At 39.2% G+C, this 12464-nt stretch overlaps 1 long non-coding RNA gene across 1 annotated transcript; it reads left to right on the top strand.

Annotated features, from left to right (window-relative positions):
- Nucleotides 1–742: 742 nt before the first annotated feature.
- On the top strand, nt 743–2406 carry LOC112776618 (uncharacterized). Its single transcript, XR_003190087.3, has 2 exons — nt 743–1076; nt 2189–2406. It is a non-coding gene; the product is annotated as an uncharacterized lncRNA (long non-coding RNA).
- The last annotated feature ends 10058 nt before the right edge of the window (nt 2407–12464 follow it).

The following is a 12464-nucleotide window of genomic DNA, read 5'->3' as shown; positions in this document are numbered from 1 at the left end:
AATTTATTACTTATTAAGTTACCTGATGAGTGATGGAGCATGTAAGAGATATAGCATGTGTGAATTTATAATAAGTTTTGATATTTCTTCAAATTTTAGTCTTACAAAAGTATTGGAAGATAATTTTAATTTTGACTCAAGATGTTGGGAACGATATAAATAAAAAATATATTAGGAGATGATTTTAATTTTAACCCAAGATGTTAGAAATAAAAAAGTATTTAACCTTTAAAATTAATTCAAGTAGGATTTTTTTTTTTAATCTTGCGAAAAGTTCAAACAAAACAAAAATGTACTAATGTTTCTTTTTACTAATTTTCATACATCAGACCCATAATTAGCAATGAACAAGATTTGAAGGCATAAAAAGTGATATGGTAAGTAAGAGTAGTAGTAGTCATCAAGAACCATGAAATCTTTCCACCCAATGAAAGATTCCTATCTTTGTGTGTCCCATACCACCCCAAGATATGGATGACACAGAAAAGGAGAAAGAGTGGGCCCAAAAGTTCCTGAATTGGTCCCCTATCTGCTATACCCAATCGAACATATAGTTTTGGATGAACATGGCAATATGTCAATACGGCGGTGCAACTTTTTTTGCAGTATGGCTTTTGGTGGCAGGTAAGGCCACACCTTTCTACTTTTAGAATGTGTTAATGCACCCATTTAATACATATAAATAGTATATAATATATAATTTCATACCTTATATATATATGCACCATGGTAAGTTATTATTAGCAACATATATACGCTGAAGAATGAATGAAGTAGAAGAAGAATAAGGTGGTTATTCTTACTTCCTAGCCACGCCTAAGGGAAACTTGCATGAAGAGGCAGAGTGTGTGATGCAGCCAAGGATGACTTGCCGGCATTAAAACATGACATGACTCTGTTTGAGTTCGTGTTCGTGTTCGACTATGACCGGCAAGTTGGCCTTGGCTATATTAGACTCTCTTCTTCTCATGTAAGAACCAAACTTAGGCTCGTCAATCAGTATTGAAGCTGGAAAGGATTTCTCTTGAGTAGTCCATATAGATGACAAGTGCAGCTCTTTTTTTCATTCTTTTATGGTAAATCATCTATTGGTATAAATTTTCCTTTTTTTTTTTAAGCATATGTTTTTGTTGAAATATATCCATTTCTTTTATTGTAAGGTTTTTTTTTTTATCAATTAAAACATATATAGGAATTCAAAAATATTTTATATATAAAAAATACTTATTAAATAAATTATTTTATATTTATATTTGAATATATATTATTTAATTTATTTTTAAATTATATTTATATTTAAATATGTATTCTATGAATAACTGATTTGTTGATTAAATTTTTGTATAAGTTTAATATAATTGATATGAACCTTAACCATAATTAGCAATTAACTATATTAATTATTTTGATGGAAGTGGAAATTCAAAGTTGAATATTTGGCTTCTACCTGTTGGAAAGATATATATGGAACTGCATATTTATCTGGGAATTATTGTCTAATGGCATGTGCAAACAATATGAATATGCATGCATATTATGTTGCCATTTATTGTACACATGGGGAGCCATAAAAAGTGGGCCAAGCAATTATATGTCGGCTTCTTTTGCATTTTTGAGTTCCCACATAATAAATAAGTACTCATCAATTAGTTATGCAGTCAATAATGTCATTTTATTTATGGATTTTAGATTGTTAAATGAGAAATATTAAAATTTTATTAGAATTTATTATTTTTTTATTATTATTTAGTTATTAATTCAATTTTTTATTCTATAATTTAATAATATATTTATTTTATTTTATAATTTTAAATATTAATAGTTAATTAATGACTAAATAAATTTTAGTGATCCTTAATTTTCTTCTTTATAAATATCCTCATCCAAACCCAATTGATAAATTTGAGTTAATCATCTTAATTACCTACATATTCAACCAAATAATAATGATTTAAAACGTAACATTTATTTTTAAGTTTTCTTAAATGAGTAATATTATAGAATCAATTTTATTCAGTCCAGATCATTTAATTTTTTAAAATTATTTTATTTATTTTGAATTTTAAATTTTAAATTATAAATTTATAGCTTTAAATTTTAAAATTAAAAAAATTAATTAATATTGATTAGCTAAACATTATTGTTTTATATTATATTATTGACTTTCGCTTGGACTACATGCTTGCAGGAGGAGCTAGCTAGCTAGTGTACGTTGTATTACTCTATATTAAGTATTAATTACTTGACTAAATGGACTTGGTTCTTTTTTCTGAATATATATTGATGATATTTGGTGACTAGAAATAGGACACCCCATGTTCTATACATATATTTTATGGGGGTCCATATAGATTTACTGGACCTATGTACAGAAATAACCTTAAAGAAAAGCGACATGGAAGAAAAGTTGCGTTTGATATGATAGCTCATAGTTGAATCAGAATTCAGAATAGGCGGAATGGGCGAAAGGAAGAAAACAAATTAGAGAATGAATGCTATTTTTGTTTTTCCTTTATCGAAGCAAAGACATTACTCCTTGGCGGTGTATGGGAGTATAAAATGAGACTTGAATATATACGATCAAATTTTAAATGAAATGTAAAACAGAATAAGGGACAAATACTAAATTGTAACTCATGCTATACTTGTATTTTTTTTTTTTAAGGTTTGGTTAACATATATTTTAAGGATATATGATAAGTTTATCCTTAGTAAAAAAATTTAAAATATTTTTATTTAATGAATGTAAAACAAAATTTAAACTTTATATATTTTTAATAAAAAAATTTTTATTTTATAATTTTACCATCTATTTTTAGGGTACATGATAGATAAATTATTTTTTTTAATTATTATACCGTAATGAATAGGTTTTAATTCCGATAAAAAAATAGCCACCATTGTTAGGAAGAGTAAATAATTATTTTTAACCATGTAATTAAGTTTTGATCGTTGCTGCCAAATTAATTACAAAATATTTAAACTAATGTTGTACTAATAAAAGATGAGTATAGTTTGATAAAAATGACCAATTGTTAAAATTAAAATTGATCTGTTAAATTCCTTTTTAAAATTTTCAAAGTACCCCTATTCTATTATTATTTTCAACCTCTTTCTTCCTTACCCCTTACCAGAATCAATTCCTTCAAAAATCAAAATCAGAACCAAAATTAAAACCAACCTTCACTCTTAGCTTTCTCACTCCTTCTCGCTTTCATCTCATCTCGTCGTTACTTAGTCTTCCTTGCCGTTAATTGCTCTAGTGGCAAAGGCAAAGCGCACGAGTAGTAAGGAAGGATGCTAGAAGTGTATGTGTCAAAGGCGAGGTCCTCGACGTCATACCCTCCTCCTCTTTATCCTCTTCGTTCTTCTTCTCTGCTTCCCTCTCTTTCTTGCTTGTCTTTCTCCCCTTTATGCTTTTTTCTCTCTCTCTATTTATCGTGTGTATGTGTTGTGTTGATGGTAGCGTTGGCACTGGTAGTGTAGTTCTCTCTCTCTTTCTCTCTCTCTCCCTCTCTCTCCCTGTAACACCCTACCATACAGAGTCTTATGCTTAAGTCATAATTCAGAGATGGCAAGGTATTACGACCTCTAAAACAAAAATTTAGTACGTATAGTAGTATGAATAATTGGTTATAACTAGGAGCTTTTGTAGAAAAAGGGGTAAACAAAAACCGTAACTCGAACGTGCAACATTCCGATCGATAACGTAACGAACAAGGATAAACCAACGTTAGATAATATATATAAAGGAGTGTCAAAAACAGGAATATCAAGACTTAAAATCCGGCTGCGAAGATAACCGGTCCGAGCATAGCAATATATACATGTAATAAAATAAGGAAACCCCAAAGGAAACCCAAAGGGACACAAATACAGAAACCTATTCTCCAAAACCTCCTATAAGAGGAGTCATCACAGTTTGTATTATTTAATGGAGATAAAAGTATCTAAACAAGATATATAACCTAAAACAGAGTCCCGAGAATAAGGATCTTCGCTAATCCAGAAGTCTCCAGCATGCCTCAACGAGAAGCCTCGCGTCCTGCATCTGAAAACCACAAAATCCGCATGGGTGAGAACCAGAGGTCCCCAGCATGGTAACAGCTTCCACATATATAATACATAATAATAGAGGAAAGCCGAAGGCAATCCTAGAACTTCCTCCAGATAATATCAAAGCTTATAAACAAGCTAAACCGTAAGTGGCAACTGACTAAAGATCCTTCAGTCTAACTAATACTTCCCTTTCTAATTCTTTCAGACCTCCCAACCACCAGCAGGAGTATAATATAGCAAACACAATTATATCAGACAGGAGATATACAAATAAGAACAATTAAGGCATTTAGACAAATAGCAAGTAATATGCAGTCAAATAGGCAATCTCAAACAATTCATGTAGTATGCTTATGATGCATGCCTGTCCCTAGTGGCTGATGATATCATCTGTCGGTTATAGAGCCAACCCGACAAGTCCTGGTAGCTAACCATTGGACTGTCCCTCTGTCGCGCATCCCCAACTCGAGTTATACTCATCATAAACTTGATCATAATCATGATCCATATCCATCACCCTCACTGGTGAATATTTATCCATCACCATCACTGGTGAATATTTATGGGGGCGAGCTCATCCGGGACTTTCACAGTGCCCGGCCACACTTACGACATAGGGTCAAAAGAGCTTCGAGTCTCAACCTGGAGCACATGGTGGCTAGCCATTGCTACTACCCAGGGAAACCCTCATCTCCAATGGTGGAAGTGAAAACATTCACAATTCAATCAACAGCATATATGCATTTATACTTGGCCATAAACATGGCTCCGCCGTAACACGGCAATAATCTAGCCATCCAGCTCACGGTTAAATCCATAACCAGCCAATGCATTAACAATTATGGCCCTTCGGCCCATGGCATAACAAGCACTTCCACCGCCATTCTCCGCATCTCATATAATCATCTTTGATCCTCAATGATCATTCATCTTTCCCCTTGCTTCACTCGCAAGTTACCACATTCACTAGCCCTTTTTCTCATGCTAGGCATATCATAATGATTTAAGACATAAGTGGTGAGATCGGAGGCTTAGAAGTATGAAATTTGGCTTTTAAAACTCAAAAATTAACTTTGGGATGAAAACAGGGCCACGCGTACGCGCACTCCACGCGCACGCGTGGATGGCCTTAAAACACATCGACGCACAAGCGTCATACGCGCGAACGCGCGGGTTGAAAATTAGCCAAACGGCGCGCAAGCGTCAGCCACGCGTACGCGTGGTACTCTTGCGCCCCAGGCACAAAACTGGCACAACTCTGGCACAACTCTCTGGAAAATGGCTGGGCATTCGATGCAGCGCATCGGCGCGCCCGCGCACACCACGTACACGCGTGGATGATGCTTTCTCGAAGAACGGCGCGTACGCGCCAAGTGCGCCTACGCGCGAGGGGTCATTCTGCTAAAAATTTTCTAAGTTAAAAGCTGCAGAATTCACAGATTCAACCCCCAATCTTCCGACGGTCTTAACTCTCTCATTTTAAATCATTTTTCATCCGTTCTTCGAACGGCATGGACATCCCGGATCCAATTTCATTTCTAAACAGATTTGGCACAAATCAGAGATCCGTAGTCCAAGTTATGTCCCGTCAAAATATGCCCAAAAACCATGTTTTCATACAAAACCACAAAGTGCCATTTTCAAAACAAGCCACTTTCAACTCTTGTCAAAATCAATCAAAACATGCCAATTTCAACCTTTCTCTTTGAAATCATTCAAAATGTACCAAAATCAACAACAAGCCATCCTCAACTCACACATTGACATTTTACCAAAATTCCCAAAACTACCTCCAACCATTTTAACACTCCTCAATCAATGGCTAAAGGACAAACACAATCTCATGTCATACATCCTTCTCATCCCAATTTCCAATAGTATCAATTTCCAAATCAACCATCATTATACATGATCAACATCATACTCACCATCAACATGATACCACCCATCAACTCAACCTCAATCATCCATCAAGCCTATATCACAACATGCATTTCTCATATATCACACAATCAAGGCATCAATATTCATAATCACATATATGAACACATCATATATCTCAACCATTCAACAACACCAACAATTCAATGCCTATCTTAGGGCCTCTAGCCTAAGTATTTCCTACCACATTACATATTAGATACGAAAAACCGAAACCATACCTTAGCCGATTTCCCAAGCTCAACCGGAGCACTTCCAAACCACTTGTCCACAAGCTCTCAAGGTATCAACACCGCCAAGAACAGATTTTATCACACAAAACCCTCTTCCAAGCTTTCCAAAATCACCAATCAAGCTCCAATATTCACATATACACAACCTAAGCCACAATCATCATATCCATACACAACATCTCAATACCCAAACATCATAGAACAATAATTTACACTAGGGTTGAGAATCTTACCACACCCAAGGTCCAAGAAGACAAGATTAACCTTCTCCTTCAAGAGAGTTGGGTCCTATAACATCAAAGAACCCAAAATCTCAACATTTTTGCTCATGAAACTCGTAATCAAGGGCTGGAATTTCGAACAGTAAAACGTGGCTTACCTCAAGATTAATTGTATGAGTTTTGTAGAGCTCTTCGCGCTGAACGTGTGGCCACAAACGGAGCGGCAATCGGAGCTCTAGATCAAAAGTTATGGTGGTTTGAAGATCAACCAAGGGAGAGAACTTGAGAGAGTGTTCTTCCCTCCATGGCCTCCATTTTCAGTGTGTTTAGTGTGTTGTGAGGAGAGAGAGTGCTGAAAACTAGGGTTTTGGTTTAGTTTAGTTGGGCCAAGGGCCCACTTTGGATCCGGTTGGACCGGTTTGGCCCGTTCGGTCCAATCTTGGTCCGATTTTTATAAAATTGGTACCGAAATTCTCGTCTCAAACTCCTCTATCACATTAAGCCATAAAAATAACATTTTTGGCTTTCTAGAATAAATTCTCATTTTATGGGTTAATTAGCCGTTAATTAACCGGGTCTTACATTCTACCCACCTAATTGGGAATTTTGCCCACAAAATTCAAATTCAATTACCTGAGAATAAGTGCGGATAATCCGTTCGCATCTCCGACTCAAGTTCCCAAGTGTGTTCCTCAACACCGCCTCGACTCCAAGCCACTTTGACTAATGAAACCTCTTTTCCACGCAATCGTTTGATACTAGTATCATCAATTCTAACTGGAGCCACTGGAAGCGTCAAATCTTTCCTTAACTGAACCGATTCGGGTTCTAACACATGGCTAGCATCAGGAGTGTACTTCCGAAGCTGCGACACGTGAAACACATCGTGCAGGTTCGAAAGATGAGGTGGTAGAGCCATCTGATACGCCACCGGCCCAATCCTCTCCAGGATCTGAAATGGACCAATGTATCGAGGATTCAACTTCTTTGCTTTAATCGCTCTACCTACTCCTGTGGTCGGAGTAACCTTCAGGAAAACATGATCTCCTGCCTCAAATTCCAAGGGCTTCCGCCTCTGATCGGCGTAACTCTTCTGGCGACTCTGCGCCGTAAGCATCCTATCTCGGATTTTCTTAACTTGTTCAGTGGTCTCAGCTATCATTTCCGGTCCCAACAAGCCTTTCTCTCCAGCTTCATACCAACATAGCAGAGATTGACATTTCCTCCCATACAATGCCTCATACGGAGCCATTCCGATGCTCGCATGGTAACTATTATTGTATGCGAACTCCACTAACGGCATATACCGATCCCAACTCGCCGGTTGGTCCAAAACACAAGCTCTCAACATATCTTCTAGGGTTTGGATCGTCCTCTCGGATTGACCATCTGTTTGAGGATGGTAAGCTGTACTCAAGCTTAATCGGGTTCCAAAAGCTTTCTGAAATGCACCCCAGAATCTCGAAGTGAAACGAGGATCTCTATCAGAGATTATAGTAGCAGGTACACCATGAAGTCTCACAATCTCCTTTATGTATAACCGTGCTAGCTCCTCAAGGGTGTAAGTCATCCGAATGGGCAAAAAGTGAGTTGACTTCGTCAGTCGGTCCACAATCACCCAGATAGCATCAAAACCAGTCCTAGTCCTTGGCAATCCCGACACAAAGTCCATTGCAATACTTTCCCACTTCCATTGCGGAACCTCTAAAGGTTGCAACATCCCGGAAGGTCTTTGATGTTCAATCTTTACCTTTTGACAAGTTAAGCACTTTGAAACATATTCCGCCACATCATTCTTCATACCCGGCCACCAAAACATCACCTTTAAATCATGGTACATCTTAGTACTCCCCGGGTGAATGGAGAATCCGCTTTTGTGTGCCTCCTTTAAGATATCTTGCCTCAAAGTGCCAACATCCGGCACAATGATCCTACCCTTGAATCTCCATAACCCATCTTTTTCTTCCGACACTCTCCATTGTTTTCCTTGCTCGATAGCCGGTAACACCTTCCATAACCCTTCATCATTTTCCTGAGCCTTTATGAGCTCGGACTTAAAGTCACTCGAGATTTCTAATCGGCTCAAACACAAAGTTCCAGATACTTCTCGAGCACCAATTTTTAGACTCTCGAATCCCTTGAGCAACTTCTCCTCTTGAAGCATCATCCAAGCCGCATATAACGACTTCCGACTTAACGCATCCGCCACTATATTCGCCTTTCCAGGATGGTAATTTAACTCAAAGTCGTAGTCCTTCAACAATTCCATCCACCTCTTTTGCCTCATATTAAGCTCTTTCTGATCAAAGAGGTATTTCAAGCTCTTGTGATCGGAGAAGACTTGGAACTTAACCCCATAGAGATAATGCCTCCACACCTTCAAGGCAAACACAACCGCAGCGAGATCCAAATCGTGCGTAGGGTAACTAACTTCGTGAGGTCTCAACTGTCGTGAGGCATACGCCACCACATTATGATGCTGCATCAGCACGCATCCTAAACCCTTTAGTGAGGCATCACAGTATACCTCAAAAGGCTCGTTCGGCTCAGGTAACACTAACACAGGTGCAATGGTCAACTTTTTCTTCAATACCTGAAAGCTCCCCTCGCACTCAGGAGCCCAAACAAACGGAGTGTCTTTGCGGGTTAACTTTGTCAACGGCAAAGCTAATTGTGAAAAGCCTTTGATGAACCTTCGGTAATAACCAGCTAAACCCAGAAAACTCCTTATCTCGGTTACTGTGGTTGGTTGCCTCCAATCCATCACAGCTTCCACCTTGGATGGATCTACGGCTATTCCCTTCTTACTCACCACGTGACCCAAAAACTTCACCTCATCCTTCCAAAACTCACACTTAGACAATTTCGCATAGAGTTTCTTCTCCTTTAGAATCTGCAACACGGTCCTCAAGTGTTCTGCATGCTCTTCTTCAGTCTTGGAGTAAATCAGTATATCGTCAATGAAGACAACAACGAATTTATCCAGAAACGGACGGAACACTCTATTCATGTAATCCATAAACACTACAGGAGCGTTCGTCAACCCAAAAGACATTACAGTATACTCGTAATGACCATAACGAGTCCTGAAAGCGGTCTTAGGGATATCCTCACCCCTCACCCTTATCTGGTGATAACCGGATCGCAAATTGATCTTAGAGAAAACCCCAGCTCCTTGTAACTGATCCATGAGATCATCAATTCTCGGCAATGGGTACTTATTCTTTATGGTGACCTTGTTCAGCTGCCTGTAATCCACACAGAGCCGCACACTTCCATCTTTCTTCTTTACCAGTAACACTGGAGCACCCCACGGGGAAACACTTGGTCAGATAAAGTTCTTACCTAACAATTCCTCTAACTGAGACTTTAGCTCGGCCATTTCTAACGGTGACATCCTATAAGGAGCACTTGAGATTGGTCCTGCCCCAGGCACTAACTCAATAGCAAACTCGACCTCTCGGTTAGGTGGAAATTCCTCAATATCATTGGGAAACACTTCCGGAAACTCACACACTACCGGAATCTGATCCAACCTTTGATCATCACCCGAAACACCAGCGGTTAACAACAAGATACCCTGACATTCGATTCCAGAACAGTTCACCATCATCGAATTCAAGTAATAATTATTCACCACGACCGGCCCTTCTGTATTTTCCGGCATAAAGTACACCGACTTTGTAGAACAATCAAGCAGGACATGGTTCTCAGATAACCAGTCCAATCCCAAGATAAGATCAAGACCGATCATCGGTAAGCAGATTAAATTATGGACAAAATCACGCTGCTTGAACCTAAACGAAACTTTCGGGCATCCTAGCCTAGTTACCATGGCTTCATGGGTAGCATTATACACTTTTAAGTCATAACCTAAGGTTACAATCTTCAATCCTAACTCATGGGCTTTCTCAAATGCAATAAATGAATGCGATGCTCCCGAATCAAATAAAGCATTTAAAGTTTGACCAGCCATTTCACAGTTACCTCGAATGAGTGTCTCAGATCCTTCTGCACCCACAGCTGAGGTGGTGAACACCCGACCAGTCTGTTGTGCTTTCGCAGCACCTTGCTTTTGCTTCTCTGGACAACTTGCGGCTTTATGCCCCGCCTTTCCACAATTGTAGCACAAACCCCACCCGGCCTTGCATGGTACACCCAGATGGTGACTTCCACACCTAGTACAAGCTTGATCATTTTGAGGCTGCTTCCCAAACCTTTTCCCTTGGGAGTAGTTGTTGTTGGGCCTCCTAAAAGAACCTCCCCTTTTGAAAGACGGACCTCTAGGTGCAAAGCTCTTCCCTCGGTTCTGTAGAAATGATCCTTTGTGACTCCCTTTCTCAGCGGCTGCCCTCTTCACACACTCTTCAGCAACCCTACACTTGTTCACCAACTCGGAGAAAGTCCTAATCTCTATTGGCCCAACTGAACCGAAAATATCACTCCGGAGTCCTCCTTCGTACTTAACACACTTCCATTCCTCATATTCCACCAGAGTCCCTTGACACATACGAGAGAATCTGAACAGCTCCTCAAACTAGTCAGTATACTCAGATACAGACATAGTACCCTGCTTCAGCTGCAACAATTCAAGCTCCTTGGCCGTCCTAGCAGAAGTCGGAAAGTACTTCTTATAGAACTCCTCTTGGAAGACATCCCAGGTGATATAATCATCACCCTACTGCAGGAGGCGTCAGATACCCTACCACCAATGCGACGCTTCACCAGTGAGCAAATAGGTAGCGAACTCCACACGCTGCCCTTCAGGTACCACCTGCGCTTGCAGTGCTCGTTCCACGGCCTGAAACCACGTATCGGCTTCAGTCGGGCTAGTAGTTCCCTTGAACTTCGGTGGATTAACCTTCAAAAAGTTTGCCAGTGTCATCGGACCCTAAACTCCACCTCCGTCATTACCATGGTTGTTCCTCTGTTGGCCAAGAGCCTCAGTAGTGGCTTGCATAGCAGCAGCCATGTTCTCCAACACAGTCATAAAGTTCACCGGGTCATTAGTGTTAGTCTCCGGCGCACGAGTATTAGTACGACCTCTCTCACGGCCTCTACCGCGTCCACGAGGCGCCATCTGGTTCCTATACACACCAAACAATCGATATTAAGTTGATCAGTCTCAATATCGGAAGTTTAGTGCTTCAAAGTCCCAAATGCATGCTCATGAACGTTTATGCCAACTATATCAAGTAGATATACTAACAGCACATAACACACATACAGAGAATGCACAGAAGCATAGTCAGTCCATTCCTCAGGCTCTACAGGAACGAACTGCTCTGATACCATAATGTAACACCCTACCATACAGAGTCTTATGCTTAAGTCATAATTCAGAGATGGCAAGGTATTACGACCTCTAAAACAAAAATTTAGTACGTATAGTAGTATGAATAATTAGTTATAACTAGGAGCCTTTGTAGAAAAAGGGGTAAACAAAAACCGTAACTCGAATGCGCAACATTCCGATCGATAACGTAACGAACAAGGATAAACCAACGTGAGATAATATATATAAAGGAGTGTCAAAAACAGGAATATCAAGACTCAAAATCCGGCTGCGAAGATAACCGGTCCGAGCATAGCAATATATACATGTAATAAAATAAGGAAACCCCAAAGGAAACCCAAAGGGACACAAATACAGAAACCTATTCTCCAAAACCTCCTATAAGAGGAGTCATCACAGTTTGTATTATTTAATGGAGATAAAAGTATCTAAACAAGATATATAACCTAAAACAGAGTCCCGAGAACAAGGATCTTCGCTAATCCAGAAGTCTCCAGCATGCCTCAACGAGAAGCCTCGCGTCCTGCATCTGAAAACCACAAAATCCTCATGGGTGAGAACCAGAGGTCCCCAGCATGGTAACAGCTTCCACATATATAATACATAATAATAGAGGAAAGCCGAAGGCAATCCTAGAACTTCCTTCAGATAATATCAAAGCTTATAAACAAGCTAAACCGTAAGTGGCAACGGACTAAAGATCCTTCAGTCTAA

This window comes from Arachis hypogaea, chromosome 19 (assembly GCF_003086295.3).
Source record: "Arachis hypogaea cultivar Tifrunner chromosome 19, arahy.Tifrunner.gnm2.J5K5, whole genome shotgun sequence".
Classification (NCBI taxonomy): Eukaryota; Viridiplantae; Streptophyta; class Magnoliopsida; order Fabales; family Fabaceae; genus Arachis; species Arachis hypogaea.
Note: the sequence above shows the minus strand (reverse complement) of the source record. Positions and strands in the feature narration are given on the sequence as shown.